The 23,502-nt window shown below is 57.6% G+C and overlaps 1 protein-coding gene across 1 annotated transcript in view; it reads right to left on the bottom strand.

The window, feature by feature from the left end:
* The window catches only part of LOC138452928 (NACHT, LRR and PYD domains-containing protein 12-like), a 716,497-nt gene that overhangs the window by 487,451 nt on the left and 205,544 nt on the right, over positions 1–23,502 (bottom strand). The window lies entirely within an intron of this gene.

Raw genomic sequence — 23,502 nt, 5'->3', positions numbered from 1 at the left:
CAGGAATAACTGCCACCGCTGGAGGATCCTTCCCACTTAAGGTACCGTGTCCCGCCTGGCTTCCCTTGCTACCGACTGTACGGGGTACATTTAGCCCCCGACTTTCGAACCTGGGTTAGCCTGGGACACCCTGGCTAAACTTTCCTAAGCCTCTCTAAACTATTTTTGAACCCTCTTCAAGACTTTCTAAGCCTAGTGTAACTGTGTGATCTTGGGCGCATTTGTGCTCTGCTCTCTCTAAGAGTGGGCCCAGCCTTTGGACTTTGGCTCACCAGTGACTTTTGCTCTTCTGCCTTGCTAACAGTGTGCCTGAATCTTAGAGTGGTGTACCTTTCAATATTCTGTCTTTTTCCCTCCCTTTCTCACAAACCTATTGGAGTGCCATCTAGTTAAGCGCTCACCTCTGTATGAAAATAAGTGGTGTTTTACAGTGACTTATCTGATAAGGAAAAATGGGTGGTGTATATATTATAATAGTAACTGTGTTTAGAATATTTTACAATAAGAGTGCTGGAGTGTTTTCAACAGTGTGTTTTTAAATAAATAATTATATACTTTGATACCAAAGCTCTGGTCAGTGTTTGCTTGTATTGTTGTATCTGAGTGCCTATTGTGTATACTCTGCATACTGCCTAACTCTTCTTGAGGGAAGTCTGACTGCTCAGCCACAGCTACCAGGTAAATCTGGGTGGTACAGACTGCTACCAAGTGGGTTTACTGCCAACACCTGTAGTCTTAAATCTTTTGCAGTGGTCCCTAAGGGAACAGCACAGGTTTCTGCCTAATAGGTCTCAGCCTGGCATTGGCTATCCAGCCTCAATGGCAGTATGTGTGGTGTATTGTCCTCTCCTCCTCGTGGGGTACTGGGTCTCAGCACGGCGTAGGCTATCTGGCCTCACTGGCAGTATGTGTGGTGTATTGTCCTCACCTCCTCGTGGGGTACTGTGTCTCAGCCTGGCATGGGCTATCCGGCCTCACTGGCAGTATGTGTAGTGTATTGTCCCCACCTCCTCGTGGGGTACTGGGTCTCAACCTGGCACGGGCTATCCAGCCTCACTGGAAGTATGTGTAGTGTATTGTCCTCACCTCCTCGTGGGGTACTGGGTCTCAGCCTGGCACGGGCTATCCGGCCTCACTGGCAGTATGTGTGGTGTATTGTCCTCACCTCCTCGTGGGGTACTGGGTCTCAGCCTGGCACGGGCTATCCGGCCTCACTGGCAGTATGTGTGGTGTATTGTCCTCACCTCCTCGTGGGGTACTGGGTCTCAGCCTGGCACCGGCTATCCGGCATCACTGGCAGTATGTGTGGTGTATTGTCCTCACCTCCTCGCGGGGTACTGGGTCTCAGCCTGGCACCGGCTATCTGACCTCATTGGCAGTATGTGTGGTGTATTGTCCTCACCGCCTCGTGGGGTACTGGGTCTCAGCCCGGCGTGGGCTATCTGGCCTCACTGGCAGTATGTGTGGTGTATTGTCCTCACGGCCTCGTGGGGTACTGGGTCTCAGCCCGGCGTGGGCTATCTGCCCTCACTGGCAGTATGTGTGGTGTATTGTCCTCACCTCCTCGTGGGGTACTGGGTCTCAGCCTGGCACGGGCTATCTGGCCTGACGGGCAGTATGTGTGGTGTATTGTCCTCACCTCCTCATGAGGCACTCGGTCTCAGCCTGGCACGGGCTATCTGGCCTCACTGGCAGTATGTGTTGTGCATTGTCCTCACCTCCTCGTGGGGTACTGGGTCTCAGCCCGGCGTGGGCTATCCGGCCTCACTGGCAGTATGTGTGGTGTATTGTCCTCACCTCCTCATGGGGTACTGGGTCTCAGCCCGGCACGGGCTATGCGACCTCACTGGCAGTATGTGTGGTGTAATGTCCTCACTGCCTCGTGCGGTACTGGGTCTCAACCCGGCGTGGGCTATCTGGCCTCACTGGAAGTATGTGTGGTGTATTGTCCTTACCGCCTCGTGGGGTACTGGGTCTCAGTCCAGCGTGGGCTATCTGGCCTCAATGGCAGTATCTGTGGTGTATTGTCCTCACCTCCTCGTGGGGTACGGGGTCACAGCCCGGCACGGGCTATCTATCTTCACTGGCAGTATGTGTGGTGTATTGTCCTCACCTCCTCGTGGGGTACTGGGTCTCAGCCCGGCACGGGCTATCTGGCCTCACTGGCAGTATGTGTGGTGTATTGTCCTCACCTCCTCGTGGAGTACTGGGTCTCCGTCTGGCGCAGGCTATCTGGGCTCACTTGCAGTATGTGTGGTGTATTGTCCTCACCTCCTCGTGGGGTACTAGGTCATCGCCTGGCATAGGCTATCTGGCCTCACTGGCAGTATGTGTGGTGTATTGTCCTCAGCTCCTCATATGGTATTGGGTCTCAGCCTGGCACGGGCTATCCAGCCTCACTGGCAGTATGTGTGGTGTATTGTTCTCACCTCCTCATGGGGTACTGGGTCTCAGCCTGGCACGGGCTATCTGGCCTCACTGGCAGTATGTGTGGTGTATTGTCCTCACCTCCTCGTGGGGTACTAGGTCTCCGTCTGGCACAGGCTATCTGGCCTCACTGGCAGTATGTGTGGTGTATTGTCTTCACCTCCTTGTGGGGTACTGGGTCTCAGCCTGGCACGGGCTATCCGGCCTCACTGGCCGTATGTGTGGTGTAGTGTCCTCACCTCCTTGTGGGGTACTGTGTCTCAGCCTGGCACGGGCTATCTGGCCTCACTGGCAGTATGAGTGGTCTATTGTCCTCACCCCTTCGTGGGGTCCTGGGTCTCAGCCTGGCGTGGGCTATCTGGCCTCACTGGCAGTATGTGTGGTGTATTGTCCTCACCTCCTCGTGGGGTACTGGGTCTCAGCCCGGCGTGGGCTATCCGGCCTCACTGGCAGTATGTGTGGTGTATTGTCCTCACTGTCTCGTGGGGTACTGGGCATGAGCCTGGCGTGGGCTATCTGGCCTCACTGGCAGTATGTGTGGTGTATTGTCCTCACCGCCTCGTGGGGTACGGGGTCTCAGCACGGCGTGGGCTATCTGGCCTCAGTGGCAGTATGTGTGGTGTATTGTCCTCACCTCCTCATGGGGTACTGGGTCTCGGTTCAGCGTGGGCTATCCGGCCTCACTGGCCGTATGTGTGGTGAATTTTCTTCACCCCCTCATAGGGTACTGGGTCTCAGCCTGGCCCAGGCTATCCGGCCTCACTGGCCGTATGTGTGGTGTATTGTCCTCACCTCCTCGTGGGGTACTGTGTCTCAGCCTGGAACGGGCTATCTGGCCTCACTGGCAGTATGTGTGACTTATTGTCCTCACCTCTCGTGGGGTACTGGGTCTCAGCCTGGCACAGGCTATCCGGCCTCACTGGCCGTATGTGTGGTGTATTGTCCTCACCTCCTCGTGGGGTACTGTGTCTCAGCCTGGAACGGGCTATCTAGCCTCACTGGCAGTATGTGTGTGTTGTATTGTCCTCACCTCCTCGTGGGGTACTGGGTCTCAGCCCGGCGTGGGCTATCCGGCCTCACTGGCAGTATGTGTGGTGTTTTGTCCTCACCTCCTCGTGGGGTACTGGGTCTCAGCCCGGCGTGGGCTATCTGGCCTCACTGGCAGTATGTGTGGTGTATTGTCCTCACCGCCTCGTGGGGTACTGGGTCTCAGCCCGGCGTGGGCTATCCGGCCTCACTGGCAGTATGTGTGGTGTATTGTCCTCACCTCCTCGTGGGGTGCTGGGTCACAGCCCGGCACGGGCTATCTGGCCTCACTGGCAGTATGTGTGGTGTATTGTCCTCACCTCCTCGTGGGGTACTGGGTCTCCGTCTGACACGGGCTATCTGGCCTCACTGGCAGTATGTGTGGTGTATTGTCCTCACCTCCTCGTGGGGTACTGGGTCTCAGCCTGGCACGGGCTATCTGGCCTCACTGGCAGTATGTGTGGTGTATTGTCCTCACCTCCTCGTGGGGTACTGGGTCTCAGCCTGGCACGGGCTATCTGGCCTCACTGGCAGTATGTGTGGTGTATTGTCCTCACCTCCTCATGGGATACTGGGTCTCAGCCCGGCGTGGGCTATCCGGCCTCACTGGCAGTATGTGTGGTGTATTGTCCTCACCGCCTCGTGGGGTACTGGGCATCAGCCCTGCGTGGGCTATCTGGCCTCACTGGCAGTATGTGTGGTGTATTGTCCTCACCGCCTCATGGGGTACTGGGTCTCAGCCCGGCGTGGGCTATCTGGCCTCACTGGCAGTATGTGTGGTGTATTGTCCTCACCGCCTAGTGGGGTACTGGGTCTCAGCCTGGCACGGGCTATCCGGCCTCACTGGCAGTATGTGTGGTGTATTGTCCTCACCGCCTCATGGGGTACTGGGTTACAGCCCGGCGTGGGCTATCTGGCCTCACTGGCAGTATGTGTGGTGTATTGTCCTCACCTTTCGTGGGGTACTGGGTCTCAGCCTGGCGCGGGCTATCCGGCATCACTGGCAGTATGTGTGTATTGTATTATCCTCACCTCCTCGTGGGGTACTGGGTCTCAGCCCGGCGTGGGCTATCCGGCCTCACTGGCCGTATGTGTGGTGTATTTACCTTACCTCCTCATGGGGTACTGGGTCTCAGCCTGGCGAAGGCTATCTGGGCTCACTTGCAGTATGTGTGGTGTATTGTCCTCACCTCCTCGTGGGGTACTAGGTCATCGCCTGGCATAGGCTATCTGGCCTCACTGGCAGTATGTGTGGTGTATTGTCCTCAACTCCTCGTGGGGTACTGGGTATCAGCCTGGCACGGGCTATCCAGCCTCACTGGCAGTATTTGTGGTGTATTGTCCTCACCTCCTCGTGGGGTACTAGGTCTCCATCTGGCACGGGCTATCTGGCCTCACTGGCAGTATGTGTGATGTATTGTCCTCACCTCCTCGTGGGGTACTGGGTCTCAGCCTGGCGTGGGCTATCTGGCCTCACTGGCAGTATGTGTGGTGTATTGTCCTCACCTCCTCGTGGGGTACTGGGTCTCAGCCCAGCGTGGGCTATCCGGCCTCAATGGCAGTATGTGTGGTGTATTGTCCTCACCGCCTAGTGGGGTACTGGGTATCAGCCCGGCGTGGGCTATCTGGCCTCACTGGCAGTATGTGTGGTGTATTGTCCTCACCGCCTCATGGGGTACTGGGTCTCAGCCCGGCGTGGGCTATCTGGCCTCACTGGCAGTATGTGTGGAGTATTGTCCTCACCTCCTCGTGGGGTACTGGGTCTCAGCCCGGCATGGGCTATCCGGCCTCACTGGCCGTATGTGTGGTGTATTTTCCTCACCTCCTCATGGGGTACTGGGTCTCAGCCTGGCACGGGCTAACTGGGCTCACTTGCAGTATGTGTGGTGTATTGTCCTCACCTCCTCGTGGGGTACTAGGTCATCGCCTGGCATAGGCTATCTGGCCTCACTGGCAGTATGTGTGGTGTATTGTCCTCCGCTCCTCATATGGTACTGGGTCTCAGCCTGGCACGGGCTATCCAGCCTCACTGGCAGTATGTGTGGTGTATTGTTCTCACCGCCTAGTGGGGTACTGGGTATCAGCCCGGCGTGGGCTATCTGGCCTCACTGGCAGTATGTGTGGTGTATTGTCCTCACCGCCTCATGGGGTACTGGGTCTCAGCCCGGCGTGGGCTATCTGGCCTCACTGGCAGTATGTGTGGAGTATTGTCCTCACCTCCTCGTGGGGTACTGGGTCTCAGCCCGGCATGGGCTATCCGGCCTCACTGGCCGTATGTGTGGTGTATTTTCCTCACCTCCTCATGGGGTACTGGGTCTCAGCCTGGCACGGGCTAACTGGGCTCACTTGCAGTATGTGTGGTGTATTGTCCTCACCTCCTCGTGGGGTACTAGGTCATCGCCTGGCATAGGCTATCTGGCCTCACTGGCAGTATGTGTGGTGTATTGTCCTCAGCTCCTCATATGGTACTGGGTCTCAGCCTGGCACGGGCTATCCAGCCTCACTGGCAGTATGTGTGGTGTATTGTTCTCACCTCCTCATGGGGTACTGGGTCTCAGCCTGGCACGGGCTATCTGGCCTCACTGGCAGTATGTGTGGTGTATTGTCCTCACCTCCTTGTGGGGTACTAGGTCTCCGTCTGGCACAGGCTATCTGGCCTCACTGGCAGTATGTGTGGTGTATTGTCCTCACCTCGTTGTGGGGTACTGGGTCTCAGCCTGGCACGGGCTATCCGGCCTCACTGGCCGTATGTGTGGTGTAGTGTCCTCACCTCCTTGTGGGGTACTGTGTCTCAGCCTGGCACAGGCTATCTGGCCTCACTGGCAGTATGTGTGGTCTATTGTCCTCACCCCCTCGTGGGGTCCTGGGTCTCAGCCCGGCGTGGGCTATCCAGCCTCACTGGCAGTATGTGTGGTGTTTTGTCCTCACCGCCTCGTGGGGCACTGGGTATGAGTCTGGCGTGGGCTATCTGGCCTCACTGGCAGTATGTGTGGTGTATTGTCCTCACCGCCTCGTGGGGTACTGGGTCTCAGCACGGCGTGGGCTATCTGGTCTCAGTGGCAGTATGTGTGGTGTATTGTCCTCACCTCCTCGTGGGGGTCCTCACCTCCTCGTGGGGTACTGGGTCTCAGCCTGGCACGGGCTATCCGGCCTCACTGGCAGTATGTGTGGTGTATTGTCCTCACCTCCTCGTGGGGGTCCTCACCTCCTCGTGGGGTACTGGGTCTCAGCCTGGCACGGGCTCTCCGGCCTCACTGGCAGTATGTGTGGTGTATTGTCCTCACCTCCTCGTGTGGTACTGGGTCTCAGCCCGGCGTGGGCTATTTGGCCGCCCTGGCAGTATGTGTGGTGTATTGTCCTCACCGTCTCGTGGGGTACTGGGTCTCAGCCCGGCGTGGGCTATCTGCCCTCACTGGCAGTATGTGTGGTGTATTGTCCTCACCTCCTCGTGGGGTACTGGGTCTCAGCCTGGCACGGGCTATCCGGCCTCACTGGCAGTATGTGTGGTGTATTGTCCTCACCTCCTCGTGGGGTACTGGGTCTCAGCCTGGCACCGGCTATCCGGCATCACTGGCAGTATGTGTGGTGTATTGTCCTCACCTCCTTGTGGGGTACTAGGTCTCCGTCTGGCACAGGCTATCTGGCCTCACTGGCAGTATGTGTGGTGTATTGTCCTCACCTCCTTGTGGGGTACTGGGTCTCAGCCTGGCACGGGCTATCCGGCCTCACTGGCCGTATGTGTGGTGTAGTGTCCTCACCTCCTTGTGGGGTACTGTGTCTCAGCCTGGCACGGGCTATCTGGCCTCACTGGCAGTATGTGTGGTCTATTGTCCTCACCCCCTCGTGGGGTCCTGGGTCTCAGCCCGGCGTGGGCTATCCAGCCTCACTGGCAGTATGTGTGGTGTTTTGTCCTCACCGCCTCGTGGGGCACTGGGTATGAGTCTGGCGTGGGCTATCTGGCCTCACTGGCAGTATGTGTGGTGTATTGTCCTCACCGCCTCGTGGGGTACTGGGTCTCAGCACGGCGTGGGCTATCTGGCCTCAGTGGCAGTATGTGTGGTGTATTGTCCTCACCTCCTCGTGGGGGTCCTCACCTCCTCGTGGGGTACTGGGTCTCAGCCTGGCACGGGCTATCCGGCCTCACTGGCAGTATGTGTGGTGTATTGTCCTCACCTCCTCGTGGGGGTCCTCACCTCCTCGTGGGGTACTGGGTCTCAGCCTGGCACAGGCTCTCCGGCCTCACTGGCAGTATGTGTGGTGTATTGTCCTCACCTCCTCGTGTGGTACTGGGTCTCAGCCCGGCGTGGGCTATTTGGCCGCCCTGGCAGTATGTGTGGTGTATTGTCCTCACCGTCTCGTGGGGTACTGGGTCTCAGCCCGGCGTGGGCTATCTGCCCTCACTGGCAGTATGTGTGGTGTATTGTCCTCACCTCCTCGTGGGGTACTGGGTCTCAGCCTGGCACGGGCTATCCGGCCTCACTGGCAGTATGTGTGGTGTATTGTCCTCACCTTCTCGTGGGGTACTGGGTCTCAGCCTGGCACCGGCTATCCGGCATCACTGGCAGTATGTGTGGTGTATTGTCCTCACCTCCTCGCGGGGTACTGGATCTCAGCCTGGCACCGGCTATCTGACCTCACTGGCAGTATGTGTGGTTCATTGTCCTCACCTCCTCGCGGGGTACTGGGTCTCAGCCTGGCACCGGCTATCAGACCTCATTGGCAGTATGTGTGGTGTATTGTCCTCACCGCCTCGTGGGGTACTGGGTCTCAGCCCGGCGTGGGCTATCTGGCCTCACTGGCAGTATGTGTGGTGTATTGTCCTCACGGCCTAGTGGGGTACTGGGTCTCAGCACGGCGTGGGCTATCTGCCCTCACTGGCAGTATGTGTGGTGTATTGTCCTCACCTCCTCGTGGGGTACTGGGTCTCAGCCTGGCACGGGCTATCTGGCCTGACTGGCAGTATGTGTGGTGTATTGTCCTCACCTCCTCATGAGGCACTCGGTCTCAGCCTGGCACGGGCTATCTGGCCTCACTGGCAGTATGTGTTGTGCATTGTCCTCACCTCCTCGTGGGGTACTGGGTCTCAGCCCGGCGTGAGCTATCCGGCCTCACTGGCAGTATGTGTGGTGTATTGTCCTCACCTCCTCATGGGGTACTGGGTCTCAGCCCGGCACGGGCTATGCGACCTCACTGGCAGTATGTGTGGTGTAATGTCCTCACTGCCTCATGGGGTACTGGGTCTCAGCCCGGCGTGGGCTATCTGGCCTCACTGGAAGTATGTGTGGTGTATTGTCCTTACCGCCTCGTGGGGTACTGGGTCTCAGTCCAGCGTGGGCTATCTGGCCTCAATGGCAGTATGTGTGGTGTATTGTCCTCACCTCCTCGTGGGGTACTGGGTCACAGCCCGGCACGGGCTTTCTATCTTCACTGGCAGTATGTGTGGTGTATTGTCCTCACCTCCTCGTGGGGTACTGGGTCTCAGCCCGGCACGGGCTATCTGGCCTCACTGGCAGTATGTGTGGTGTATTGTCCTCACCTCCTCGTGGAGTACTGGGTCTCCGTCTGGCGTGGGCTATCTGGCCTCACTGGCAGTATGTGTGGTGTATTGTCCTCACCTCCTCGTGGGTTACTGGGTCTTAGCCTGGCGCGGGCTATCTGGCCTCACTGGCAGTATGTGTGGTGTATTGTCCTCACCTCCTCGTGGGGTACTGGGTCTCAGCCCGGCGTGGGCTTTCCGGCCTCACTGGCAGTATGTGTGGTGTATTGTCCTTACCGCCTCGTGGGGTACTGGGTATCAGCCCGGCGTGGGCTATCTGGCCTCACTGGCAGTATGTGTGGTGTATTGTCCTCACCGCCTCATGGGGTACTGGGTCTCAGCCCTGCGTGGGCTATCTGGCCTCACTGGCAGTATGTGTGGTGTATTGTCCTCACCTCCTCGTGGGGTACTGGGTCTCAGCCCGGCGTGGGCTATCCGGCCTCACTGGCCGTATGTGTGGTGTATTTTCCTCACCTCCTCATGGGGTACTGGGTCTCAGCCTGGCACGGGCTAACTGGGCTCACTTGCAGTATGTGTGGTGTATTGTCCTCACCTCCTCGTGGGGTACTAGGTCATCGCCTGGCATAGGCTATCTGGCCTCACTGGCAGTATGTGTGGTGTATTGTCCTCAGCTCCTCATATGGTACTGGGTCTCAGCCTGGCACGGGCTATCCAGCCTCACTGACAGTATGTGTGGTGTATTGTTCTCACCTCCTCATGGGGTACTGGGTCTCAGCCTGGCACGGGCTATCTGGCCTCACTGGCAGTATGTGTGGTGTATTGTCCTCACCTCCTCGTGGGGTACTAGGTCTCCGTCTGGCACAGGCTATCTGGCCTCACTGGCAGTATGTGTGGTGTATTGTCTTCACCTCCTTGTGGGGTACTGGGTCTCAGCCTGGCACGGGCTATCCGGCCTCACTGGCCGTATGTGTGGTGTAGTGTCCTCACCTCCTTGTGGGGTACTGTGTCTCAGCCTGGCACGGGCTATCTGGCCTCACTGGCAGTATGAGTGGTCTATTGTCCTCACCCCATCGTGGGGTCCTGGGTCTCAGCCTGGCGTGGGCTATCTGGCCTCACTGGCAGTATGTGTGGTGTATTGTCCTCACCTCCTCGTGGGGTACTGGGTCTCAGCCCGGCGTGGGCTATCCGGCCTCACTGGCCGTATGTGTGGTGTATTGTCCTCACTGTCTCGTGGGGTACTGGGTATGAGCCTGGCGTGGGCTATCTGGCCTCACTGGCAGTATGTGTGGTGTATTGTCCTCACCGCCTCGTGGGGTACTGGGTCTCAGCACGGCGTGGGCTATCTGGCCTCAGTGGCAGTATGTGTGGTGTATTGTCCTCACCTCCTCATGGGGTACTGGGTCTCGGTTCAGCGTGGGCTGTCCGGCCTCACTGGCCGTATGTGTGGTGAATTTTCTTCACCCCCTCATAGGGTACTGGGTCTCAGCCTGGCCCAGGCTATCCGGCCTCACTGGCCGTATGTGTGGTGTATTGTCCTCACCTCCTCGTGGGGTACTGTGTCTCAGCCTGGAACGGGCTATCTGGCCTCACTGGCAGTATGTGTGACTTATTGTCCTCACCTCTCGTGGGGTACTGGGTCTCAGCCTGGCACAGGCTATCCGGCCTCACTGGCCGTATGTGTGGTGTATTGTCCTCACCTCCTCGTGGGGTACTGTGTCTCAGCCTGGAACGGGCTATCTAGCCTCACTGGCAGTATGTGTGTGTTGTATTGTCCTCACCTCCTTGTGGGGTACTGGGTCTCAGCCCGGCGTGGGTTATCCGGCCTCACTGACAGTATGTGTGGTGTATTGTCCTCACCTCCTCGTGGGGTACTGGGTCTCAGCCCGGCGTGGGCTATCTGGCCTCACTGGCAGTATGTGTGGTGTATTGTCCTCACCGCCTCGTGGGGTACTGGGTCTCAGCCCGGCGTGGGCTATCCGGCCTCACTGGCAGTATGTGTGGTGTATTGTCCTCACCTCCTCGTGGGGTACTGGGACTCAGCCCGGCACAGGCTATCCGGCCTCACTGGCAGTATGTGTGGTGTATTGTCCTCACCGCCTCGTGGGGTACTGGGTCTCAGCCCGGCATGGGCTATCTCGCCTCACTGGCAGTATGTGTGGTGTGTTGTCCTCACCGCCTCGTGGGGTACTGGGTCTCAGCCCGGAGTGGGGTATCTGGCCTCACTGGCAGTATGTGTGGTGCATTGTCCTCAGCTCCTCGTGGGGTACTGGGTCACAGCCCGGCACGGGCTATCTGTCTTCACTGGCAGTATGTGTGGTGTATTGTCCTCACCTCCTCGTGGGGTACTGGTCTCAGCCCGGCACGGGCTATCTGGCCTCACAGGAAGTATGTGTGGTGTATTGTCCTCACCTCCTCGTGGGGTACTGGGTCTCAACCTGGCACGGTCTATCCAGCCTCACTGGAAGTATGTGTAGTGTATTGTCCTCACCTCCTCGTGGGGTACTGGGTCTCAGCCTGGCACGGGCTATCCGGCCTCACTGGCAGTATGTGTGGTGTATTGTCCTCACCTCCTCGTGGGGTACTGGGTCACAGCCTGGCACGGGCTATCCGGCCTCACTGGCAGTATGTGTGGTGTATTGTCCTCACCTCCTCGTGGGGTACTGGGTCTCAGCCTGGCACCGGCTATCCGGCATCACTGGCAGTATGTGTGGTGTATTGTCCTCACCTCCTCGCGGGGTACTGGGTCTCAGCCTGGCACCGGCTATCTGACCTCACTGGCAGTATGTGTGGTTCATTGTCCTCACCTCCTCGCGGGGTACTGGGTCTCAGCCTGGCACCGGCTATCTGACCTCATTGGCAGTATGTGTGGTGTATTGTCCTCACCGCCTCGTGGGGTACTGGGTCTCAGCCCGGCGTGGGCTATCTGGCCTCACTGGCAGTATGTGTGGTGTATTGTCCTCACGGCCTCGTGGGGTACTGGGTCTCAGCCCGGCGTGGGCTATCTGCCCTCACTGGCAGTATGTGTGGTGTATTGTCCTCACCTCCTCGTGGGGTACTGGGTCTCAGCCTGGCACGGGCTATCTGGCCTGACTGGCAGTATGTGTGGTGTATTGTCCTCACCTCCTCATGAGGCACTCGGTCTCAGCCTGGCACGGGCTATCTGGCCTCACTGGCAGTATGTGTTGTGCATTGTCCTCACCTCCTCGTGGGGTACTGGGTCTCAGCCCGGCGTGGGCTATCCGGCCTCACTGGCAGTATGTGTGGTGTATTGTCCTCACCTCCTCATGGGGTACTGGGTCTCAGCCCGGCACGGGCTATGCGACCTCACTGGCAGTATGTGTGGTGTAATGTCCTCACTGCCTCGTGGGGTACTGGGTCTCAGCCCGGCGTGGGCTATCTGGCCTCACTGGAAGTATGTGTGGTGTATTGTCCTTACCGCCTCGTGGGGTACTGGGTCTCAGTCCAGCGTGGGCTATCTGGCCTCAATGGCAGTATGTGTGGTGTATTGTCCTCACCTCCTCATGGGGTACTGGGTCTCAGCCTGGCACGGGCTAACTGGGCTCACTTGCAGTATGTGTGGTGTATTGTCCCCACCTCCTCGTGGGGTACTAGGTCATCGCCTGGCACAGGCTATCCGGCCTCACTGGCCGTATGTGTGGTGTATTGTCCTCACCTCCTCGTGGGGTACTGTGTCTCAGCCTGGAACGGGCTATCTAGCCTCACTGGCAGTATGTGTGTGTTGTATTGTCCTCACCTCCTTGTGGGGTACTGGGTCTCAGCCCGGCGTGGGCTATCCAGCCTCACTGGCAGTATGTGTGGTGTATTGTCCTCACCTCCTCGTGGGGTACTGGGTCTCAGCCCGGCGTGGGCTATCTGGCCTCACTGGCAGTATGTGTGGTGTATTGTCCTCACCGCCTCGTGGGGTACTGGGTCTCAGCACGGCGTGGGCTATCTGGCCTCAGTGGCAGTATGTGTGGTGTATTGTCCTCACCTCCTCATGGGGTACTGGGTCTCGGTTCAGCGTGGGCTGTCCGGCCTCACTGGCCGTATGTGTGGTGAATTTTCTTCACCCCCTCATAGGGTACTGGGTCTCAGCCTGGCCCAGGCTATCCGGCCTCACTGGCCGTATGTGTGGTGTATTGTCCTCACCTCCTCGTGGGGTACTGTGTCTCAGCCTGGAACGGGCTATCTGGCCTCACTGGCAGTATGTGTGACTTATTGTCCTCACCTCTCGTGGGGTACTGGGTCTCAGCCTGGCACAGGCTATCCGGCCTCACTGGCCGTATGTGTGGTGTATTGTCCTCACCTCCTCGTGGGGTACTGTGTCTCAGCCTGGAACGGGCTATCTAGCCTCACTGGCAGTATGTGTGTGTTGTATTGTCCTCACCTCCTTGTGGGGTACTGGGTCTCAGCCCGGCGTGGGTTATCCGGCCTCACTGACAGTATGTGTGGTGTATTGTCCTCACCTCCTCGTGGGGTACTGGGTCTCAGCCCGGCGTGGGCTATCTGGCCTCACTGGCAGTATGTGTGGTGTATTGTCCTCACCGCCTCGTGGGGTACTGGGTCTCAGCCCGGCGTGGGCTATCCGGCCTCACTGGCAGTATGTGTGGTGTATTGTCCTCACCTCCTCGTGGGGTACTGGGACTCAGCCCGGCACAGGCTATCCGGCCTCACTGGCAGTATGTGTGGTGTATTGTCCTCACCGCCTCGTGGGGTACTGGGTCTCAGCCCGGCATGGGCTATCTCGCCTCACTGGCAGTATGTGTGGTGTGTTGTCCTCACCGCCTCGTGGGGTACTGGGTCTCAGCCCGGAGTGGGGTATCTGGCCTCACTGGCAGTATGTGTGGTGCATTGTCCTCAGCTCCTCGTGGGGTACTGGGTCACAGCCCGGCACGGGCTATCTGTCTTCACTGGCAGTATGTGTGGTGTATTGTCCTCACCTCCTCGTGGGGTACTGGTCTCAGCCCGGCACGGGCTATCTGGCCTCACAGGAAGTATGTGTGGTGTATTGTCCTCACCTCCTCGTGGGGTACTGGGTCTCAACCTGGCACGGTCTATCCAGCCTCACTGGAAGTATGTGTAGTGTATTGTCCTCACCTCCTCGTGGGGTACTGGGTCTCAGCCTGGCACGGGCTATCCGGCCTCACTGGCAGTATGTGTGGTGTATTGTCCTCACCTCCTCGTGGGGTACTGGGTCACAGCCTGGCACGGGCTATCCGGCCTCACTGGCAGTATGTGTGGTGTATTGTCCTCACCTCCTCGTGGGGTACTGGGTCTCAGCCTGGCACCGGCTATCCGGCATCACTGGCAGTATGTGTGGTGTATTGTCCTCACCTCCTCGCGGGGTACTGGGTCTCAGCCTGGCACCGGCTATCTGACCTCACTGGCAGTATGTGTGGTTCATTGTCCTCACCTCCTCGCGGGGTACTGGGTCTCAGCCTGGCACCGGCTATCTGACCTCATTGGCAGTATGTGTGGTGTATTGTCCTCACCGCCTCGTGGGGTACTGGGTCTCAGCCCGGCGTGGGCTATCTGGCCTCACTGGCAGTATGTGTGGTGTATTGTCCTCACGGCCTCGTGGGGTACTGGGTCTCAGCCCGGCGTGGGCTATCTGCCCTCACTGGCAGTATGTGTGGTGTATTGTCCTCACCTCCTCGTGGGGTACTGGGTCTCAGCCTGGCACGGGCTATCTGGCCTGACTGGCAGTATGTGTGGTGTATTGTCCTCACCTCCTCATGAGGCACTCGGTCTCAGCCTGGCACGGGCTATCTGGCCTCACTGGCAGTATGTGTTGTGCATTGTCCTCACCTCCTCGTGGGGTACTGGGTCTCAGCCCGGCGTGGGCTATCCGGCCTCACTGGCAGTATGTGTGGTGTATTGTCCTCACCTCCTCATGGGGTACTGGGTCTCAGCCCGGCACGGGCTATGCGACCTCACTGGCAGTATGTGTGGTGTAATGTCCTCACTGCCTCGTGGGGTACTGGGTCTCAGCCCGGCGTGGGCTATCTGGCCTCACTGGAAGTATGTGTGGTGTATTGTCCTTACCGCCTCGTGGGGTACTGGGTCTCAGTCCAGCGTGGGCTATCTGGCCTCAATGGCAGTATGTGTGGTGTATTGTCCTCACCTCCTCATGGGGTACTGGGTCTCAGCCTGGCACGGGCTAACTGGGCTCACTTGCAGTATGTGTGGTGTATTGTCCCCACCTCCTCGTGGGGTACTAGGTCATCGCCTGGCACAGGCTATCCGGCCTCACTGGCCGTATGTGTGGTGTATTGTCCTCACCTCCTCGTGGGGTACTGTGTCTCAGCCTGGAACGGGCTATCTAGCCTCACTGGCAGTATGTGTGTGTTGTATTGTCCTCACCTCCTTGTGGGGTACTGGGTCTCAGCCCGGCGTGGGCTATCCAGCCTCACTGGCAGTATGTGTGGTGTATTGTCCTCACCTCCTCGTGGGGTACTGGGTCTCAGCCCGGCGTGGGCTATCTGGCCTCACTGGCAGTATGTGTGGTGTATTGTCCTCACCGCCTCGTGGGGTACTGGGTCTCAGCCCGGCGTGGGCTATCCGGCCTCACTGGCAGTATGTGTGGTGTATTGTCCTCACCTCCTCGTGGGGTGCTGGGTCACAGCCCGGCACGGGCTATCTGGCCTCACTGGCAGTATGTGTGGTGTATTGTCCTCACCTCCTCGTGGGGTACTGGGTCTCCGTCTGACACGGGCTATCTGGCCTCACTGGCAGTATGTGTGCTGTATTGTCCTCACCTCCTCGTGGGGTACTGGGTCTCAGCCTGGCACGGGCTATCTGGCCTCACTGGCAGTATGTGTGGTGTATTGTCCTCACCTCCTCGTGGGATACTGGGTCTCAGCCTGGCGTGGGCTATCCGGCCTCACTGGCAGTATGTGTGGTGTATTGTCCTCACCGCCTCGTGGGGTACTGGGCATCAGCCCTGCGTGGGCTATCTGGCCTCACTGGCAGTATGTGTGGTGTATTGTCCTCACCGCCTCATGGGGTACTGGGTCTCAGCCCGGCGTGGGCTATCTGGCCTCACTGGCAGTATGTGTGGTGTATTGTCCTCACCGCCTAGTGGGGTACTGGGTCTCAGCCTGGCACGGGCTATCCGGCCTCACTGGCAGTAGGTGTGGTGTATTGTCCTCACCGCCTCATGGGGTACTGGGTTACAGCCCGGCGTGGGCTATCTGGCCTCACTGGCAGTATGTGTGGTGTATTGTCCTCACCTTTCGTGGGGTACTGGGTCTCAGCCTGGCGCGGGCTATCCGGCATCACTGGCAGTATGTGTGTATTGTATTGTCCTCACCTCCTCGTGGGGTACTGGGTCTCAGCCCGGCGTGGGCTATCCGGCCTCACTGGCCGTATGTGTGGTGTATTTACCTTACCTCCTCATGGGGTACTGGGTCTCAGCCTGGCACAGGCTATCTGGGCTCACTTGCAGTATGTGTGGTGTATTGTCCTCACCTCCTCGTGGGGTACTAGGTCATCGCCTGGCATAGGCTATCTGGCCTCACTGGCAGTATGTGTGGTGTATTGTCCTCAACTCCTCGTGGGGTACTGGGTCTCAGCCTGGCACGGGCTATCCAGCCTCACTGGCAGTATTTGTGGTGTATTGTCCTCACCTCCTCGTGGGGTACTGGGTCTCAGCCTGGCACGGGCTATCTGGCCTCACTGGCAGTATGTGTGGTGTATTGTCCTCACCTCCTCGTGGGGTACTAGGTCTCCATCTGGCACGGGCTATCTGGCCTCACTGGCAGTATGTGTGATGTATTGTCCTCACCGCCTCATGGGGTACTGGGTCTCAGCCTGGCACGGGCTATCCGGCCTCACTGGCTGTATGTGTGGTGTATTGTCCTCACCTCCTCGTGGGGTACCGGGTCTCAGCCTGGTGTGGGCTATCTGGCCTCACTGGCAGTATGTGTGGTGTATTGTCCTCACCTCCTCGTGGGGTACTGGGTCTCAGCCCAGCGTGGGCTATCCGGCCTCAATGGCAGTATGTGTGGTGTATTGTCCTCACCTCCTTGTGGGGTACTGGGTCTCAGCCTGGCAAGGGCTATCCGGCCTCACTGGCAGTATGTGTGGTGTATTGTCCTCACCTCCTCGTGGGATACTGGGTCTTAGCCTGGCACGGGCTATCCGGCCTCACAGGCAGTATGTGTGGTGTATTGTCCTCACCTCCTCGTGGGGTACTGGGTCTCAGCCTAGCACGGGCTATCCGGCCTCACTGACAGTATGTGTGGTGTATTGTCCTCACCTCCTCGTGGGGTACTGGGTCTCAGCCCGGCATGGGCTATCCGGCCTCACTGGCAGTATGTGTGGTGTATTGTCCTTACCGCCTCGTGGGGTACTGGGTCTCAGCCTGGCGTTGGTTATCCAGTCTCACTGGCAGTATGTGTGGTGTATTGTCCTCCACTCCTAGTGGGGTACTGGGTCTCAGCGCGGCGTGGGCTATCCGGCCTCACTGGCAGTATGTGTGGTGTATTGTCCTCACCTCCTCGTGGGGTACTGGGTCTCAGCCTGGCACGGGCTATCCAGCCTCACTGGCAGTATGTGTGGTGTATTGTCCTCACCCCCTCGTAGGGTACTGGGTCTGTTAGGGAGAATTCTCTGTTTAGGCTGAATTTCCTAACCTAGTGAGTCCCCCAGCAGCTTTGCTGGATTTTCTGGGGTTTATTTTTTTCTCCTGCCAAGAGTGAGACTCTTTTACCCTCACTCTTGGACATGATTTGAGTGTGTTTCTTTGAATCTAGAAGTGTTTAATGGGCTATGGGGTCTTTTACTGCATAGGGCTTCATGTGTTTTTGTGATGTGTGTTACACAGCACCCTCAGTGCAGTGACACAGGGGTGTCATAGTGACCCCCCAGTATAGACTCCATACCCTGGGACTGACTACTGTCTCCCAGGGCATGTAAAGTCACCATTGACTTTACTAGTCTTAAATTCTGAACAGAACCAGTATAAACCATCATATTGTGGGCGTACTGGCTGGGGCAGTTAGATTGCCCCAGGGTCTGTTAGTCGAGGGGGCACGTCTCCGTTCCCCATGATCGAGTTTTGGCTGGTGGCAGTGGATACTACTTTTTATATTCAACCGCGAATATTTTCCTATGGGATTTCCCATTGTTTTAAGCTTCTATCTTTATTTAATTATTTACGGTAGCCTCGAACATACCGCCGGTTTATTTAATTAATATTAATTCTCCGGTTGGTATTTTTTGCCAAAACTTGATTCTAAAATGGCGTTTGTGTTCTCTTCTGTGACTCCAACCCAAGTCGAGCCCTTTGTTCCACTTTCTGGCGGGCTTCTCCACAGAAGCCCTCCAAAGTGGTGCCACTATGTCTGGGGTACTTAGGAGGGGTGGAGGGAAATTTAGGCACCCTGGACTGAGTTGCCTAGGCAACTCAAGTCGCACTCCATCCTGATTGGCTAGGCTGAGTGAATGGGGGTTTGCTGCATAAAAGCAGGGCTTTGGGGACTGGAACTTCAGAAGTCGCCACAGGACCTAAGAATCCGTCGAGGGAGAAGCTGAGCCGACCTGCCACGACACCACTACCGGTGGAGCCGTGCTGGACCGTCTCACCACTTTTTCCCAACGACAGAGGAGATCTCCCGCCGGAGAGTCTTCTTCCTTTGACTGGTGGGGATAACCAGTTTCACCGTCTTTTCGCCTTCCCAACGTACCTCGTGGCCGCCTTGCCTGTGCCAAGCACCCCGGCAACCGGGATACCACGTTTTACCACGACCGCGAAACAAAGGTACCACCTTTAACAGGAAAACTCCACGGGTGGTTTCTGCCCTGGTAGTGCAACGACCTTCATCTTTCCTCCAAGTCGAGATCTTCTCTTCCCCTGGACGACGACGCAACTTGCACCCACTACCAGGAATAACTGCCACCGCTGGAGGATCCTTCCCACTTAAGGTACCGTGTCCCGCCTGGCTTCCCTTGCTACCGACTGTACGGGGTACATTTAGCCCCCGACTTTCGAACCTGGGTTAGCCTGGGACACCCTGGCTAAACTTTCCTAAGCCTCTCTAAACTATTTTTGAACCCTCTTCAAGACTTTCTAAGCCTAGTGTAACTGTGTGATCTTGGGCGCATTTGTGCTCTGCTCTCTCTAAGAGTGGGCCCAGCCTTTGGACTTTGGCTCACCAGTGACTTTTGCTCTTCTGCCTTGCTAACAGTGTGCCTGAATCATAGAGTGGTGTACCTTTCTATATTCTGTCTTTTACCCTCCCTTTCTCACAAACCTATTGGAGTGCCATCTAGTTAAGCGCTCACCTCTGTATGAAAATAAGTGGTGTTTTACAGTGACTTATCTGATAAGGAAAAATGGGTGGTGTATATATTATAATAGTAACTGTGTTTAGAATATTTTACAATAAGAGTGCTGGAGTGTTTTCAACAGTGTGTTTTTAAATAAATAATTATATACTTTGATACCAAAGCTCTGGTCAGTGTTTTCTTGTATTGTTGTATCTGAGTGCCTATTGTGTATACTCTGCATACTGCCTAACTCTTCTTGAGGGAAGTCTGACTGCTCAGCCACAGCTACCAGGTAAATCTGGGTGGTACAGACTGCTACCAAGTGGGTTTACTGCCAACACCTGTAGTCTTAAATCTTTTGCAGTGGTCCCTAAGGGAACTGCACAGGTTTCTGCCTAATAGGTCTCAGCCTGGCATTGGCTATCCAGCCTCAATGGCAGTATGTGTGGTGTATTGTCCTCTCCTCCTCGTGGGGTACTGGGTCTCAGCACGGCGTAGGCTATCTGGCCTCACTGGCAGTATGTGTGGTGTATTGTCCTCACCTCCTCGTGGGGTACTGTGTCTCAGCCTGGCATGGGCTATCCGGCCTCACTGGCAGTATGTGTAGTGTATTGTCCTCACCTCCTCGTGGGGTACTGGGTCTCAACCTGGCACGGGCTATCCAGCCTCACTGGAAGTATGTGTAGTGTATTGTCCTCACCTCCTCGTGGGGTACTGGGTCTCAGCCTGGCACGGGCTATCCGGCCTCACTGGCAGTATGTGTGGTGTATTGTCCTCACCTCCTCGTGGGGTACTGGGTCTCAGCCTGGCACGGGCTATCCAGCCTCACTGGCAGTATGTGTGGTGTATTGTCCTCACCTCCTCGTGGGGTACTGGGTCTCAGCCTGGCACCGGCTATCCGGCATCACTGGCAGTATGTGTGGTGTATTGTCCTCACCTCCTCGCGGGGTACTGGGTCTCAGCCTGGCACCGGCTATCTGACCTCATTGGCAGTATGTGTGGTGTATTGTCCTCACCGCCTCGTGGGGTACTGGGTCTCAGCCCGGCGTGGGCTATCTGGCCTCACTGGCAGTATGTGTGGTGTATTGTCCTCACGGCCTCGTGGGGTACTGGGTCTCAGCCCGGCGTGGGCTATCTGCCCTCACTGGCAGTATGTGTGGTGTATTGTCCTCACCTCCTCGTGGGGTACTGGGTCTCAGCCTGGCACGGGCTATCTGGCCTGACGGGCAGTATGTGTGGTGTATTGTCCTCACCTCCTCATGAGGCACTCGGTCTCAGCCTGGCACGGGCTATCTGGCCTCACTGGCAGTATGTGTTGTGCATTGTCCTCACCTCCTCGTGGGGTACTGGGTCTCAGCCCGGCGTGGGCTATCCGGCCTCACTGGCAGTATGTGTGGTGTATTGTCCTCACCTCCTCATGGGGTACTGGGTCTCAGCTCGGCACGGGCTATGCGACCTCACTGGCAGTATGTGTGGTGTAATGTCCTCACTGCCTCGTGCGGTACTGGGTCTCAACCCGGCGTGGGCTATCTGGCCTCACTGGAAGTATGTGTGGTGTATTGTCCTTACCGCCTCGTGGGGTACTGGGTCTCAGTCCAGCGTGGGCTATCTGGCCTCAATGGCAGTATCTGTGGTGTATTGTCCTCACCTCCTCGTGGGGTACGGGGTCACAGCCCGGCACGGGCTATCTATCTTCACTGGCAGTATGTGTGGTGTATTGTCCTCACCTCCTCGTGGGGTACTGGGTCTCAGCCCGGCACGGGCTATCTGGCCTCACTGGCAGTATGTGTGGTGTATTGTCCTCACCTCCTCGTGGAGTACTGGGTCTCCGTCTGGCGCAGGCTATCTGGCCTCACTGGCAGTATGTGTGGTGTATTGTCCTCAGCTCCTCATATGGTATTGGGTCTCAGCCTGGCACGGGCTATCCAGCCTCACTGGCAGTATGTGTGGTGTATTGTTCTCACCTCCTCATGGGGTACTGGGTCTCAGCCTGGCACGGGCTATCTGGCCTCACTGGCAGTATGTGTGGTGTATTGTCCTCACCTCCTCGTGGGGTACTAGGTCTCCGTCTGGCACAGGCTATCTGGCCTCACTGGCAGTATGTGTGGTGTATTGTCTTCACCTCCTTGTGGGGTACTGGGTCTCAGCCTGGCACGGGCTATCCGGCCTCACTGGCCGTATGTGTGGTGTAGTGTCCTCACCTCCTTGTGGGGTACTGTGTCTCAGCCTGGCACGGGCTATCTGGCCTCACTGGCAGTATGAGTGGTCTATTGTCCTCACCCCTTCGTGGGGTCCTGGGTCTCAGCCTGGCGTGGGCTATCTGGCCTCACTGGCAGTATGTGTGGTGTATTGTCCTCACCTCCTCGTGGGGTACTGGGTCTCAGCCCGGCGTGGGCTATCCGGCCTCACTGGCAGTATGTGTGGTGTATTGTCCTCACTGTCTCGTGGGGTACTGGGCATGAGCCTGGCGTGGGCTATCTGGCCTCACTGGCAGTATGTGTGGTGTATTGTCCTCACCGCCTCGTGGGGTACGGGGTCTCAGCACGGCGTGGGCTATCTGGCCTCAGTGGCAGTATGTGTGGTGTATTGTCCTCACCTCCTCATGGGGTACTGGGTCTCGGTTCAGCGTGGGCTATCCGGCCTCACTGGCCGTATGTGTGGTGAATTTTCTTCACCCCCTCATAGGGTACTGGGTCTCAGCCTGGCCCAGGCTATCCGGCCTCACTGGCCGTATGTGTGGTGTATTGTCGTCACCTCCTCGTGGGGTACTGTGTCTCAGCCTGGAACGGGCTATCTGGCCTCACTGGCAGTATGTGTGACTTATTGTCCTCACCTCTCGTGGGGTACTGGGTCTCAGCCTGGCACAGGCTATCCGGCCTCACTGGCCGTATGTGTGGTGTATTGTCCTCACCTCCTCGTGGGGTACTGTGTCTCAGCCTGGAACGGGCTATCTAGCCTCACTGGCAGTATGTGTGTGTTGTATTGTCCTCACCTCCTCGTGGGGTACTGGGTCTCAGCCCGGCGTGGGCTATCCGGCCTCACTGGCAGTATGTGTGGTGTTTTGTCCTCACCTCCTCGTGGGGTACTGGGTCTCAGCCCGGCGTGGGCTATCTGGCCTCACTGGCAGTATGTGTGGTGTATTGTCCTCACCGCCTCGTGGGGTACTGGGTCTCAGCCCGGCGTGGGCTATCCGGCCTCACTGGCAGTATGTGTGGTGTATTGTCCTCACCTCCTCGTGGGGTGCTGGGTCACAGCCCGGCACGGGCTATCTGGCCTCACTGGCAGTATGTGTGGTGTATTGTCCTCACCTCCTCGTGGGGTACTGGGTCTCCGTCTGACACGGGCTATCTGGCCTCACTGGCAGTATGTGTGGTGTATTGTCCTCACCTCCTCGTGGGGTACTGGGTCTCAGCCTGGCACGGGCTATCTGGCCTCACTGGCAGTATGTGTGGTGTATTGTCCTCACCTCCTCGTGGGGTACTGGGTCTCAGCCTGGCACGGGCTATCTGGCCTCACTGGCAGTATGTGTGGTGTATTGTCCTCACCTCCTCATGGGATACTGGGTCTCAGCCCGGCGTGGGCTATCCGGCCTCACTGGCAGTATGTGTGGTGTATTGTCCTCACCGCCTCGTGGGGTACTGGGCATCAGCCCTGCGTGGGCTATCTGGCCTCACTGGCAGTATGTGTGGTGTATTGTCCTCACCGCCTCATGGGGTACTGGGTCTCAGCCCGGCGTGGGCTATCTGGCCTCACTGGCAGTATGTGTGGTGTATTGTCCTCACCGCCTAGTGGGGTACTGGGTCTCAGCCTGGCACGGGCTATCCGGCCTCACTGGCAGTATGTGTGGTGTATTGTCCTCACCGCCTCATGGGGTACTGGGTTACAGCCCGGCGTGGGCTATCTGGCCTCACTGGCAGTATGTGTGGTGTATTGTCCTCACCTTTCGTGGGGTACTGGGTCTCAGCCTGGCGCGGGCTATCCGGCATCACTGGCAGTATGTGTGTATTGTATTGTCCTCACCTCCTCGTGGGGTACTGGGTCTCAGCCCGGCGTGGGCTATCCGGCCTCACTGGCCGTATGTGTGGTGTATTTACCTTACCTCCTCATGGGGTACTGGGTCTCAGCCTGGCGAAGGCTATCTGGGCTCACTTGCAGTATGTGTGGTGTATTGTCCTCACCTCCTCGTGGGGTACTAGGTCATCGCCTGGCATAGGCTATCTGGCCTCACTGGCAGTATGTGTGGTGTATTGTCCTCAACTCCTCGTGGGGTACTGGGTATC

Source organism: Ambystoma mexicanum, chromosome 4p (genome assembly GCF_040938575.1).
Source record: "Ambystoma mexicanum isolate Mex_15411 chromosome 4p, UKY_AmexF1_1, whole genome shotgun sequence".
Classification (NCBI taxonomy): domain Eukaryota; kingdom Metazoa; phylum Chordata; class Amphibia; order Caudata; family Ambystomatidae; genus Ambystoma; species Ambystoma mexicanum.
The sequence above is the reverse complement of the archived record's forward strand: the minus strand, read 5'-3'. Positions and strand labels throughout refer to the sequence as shown.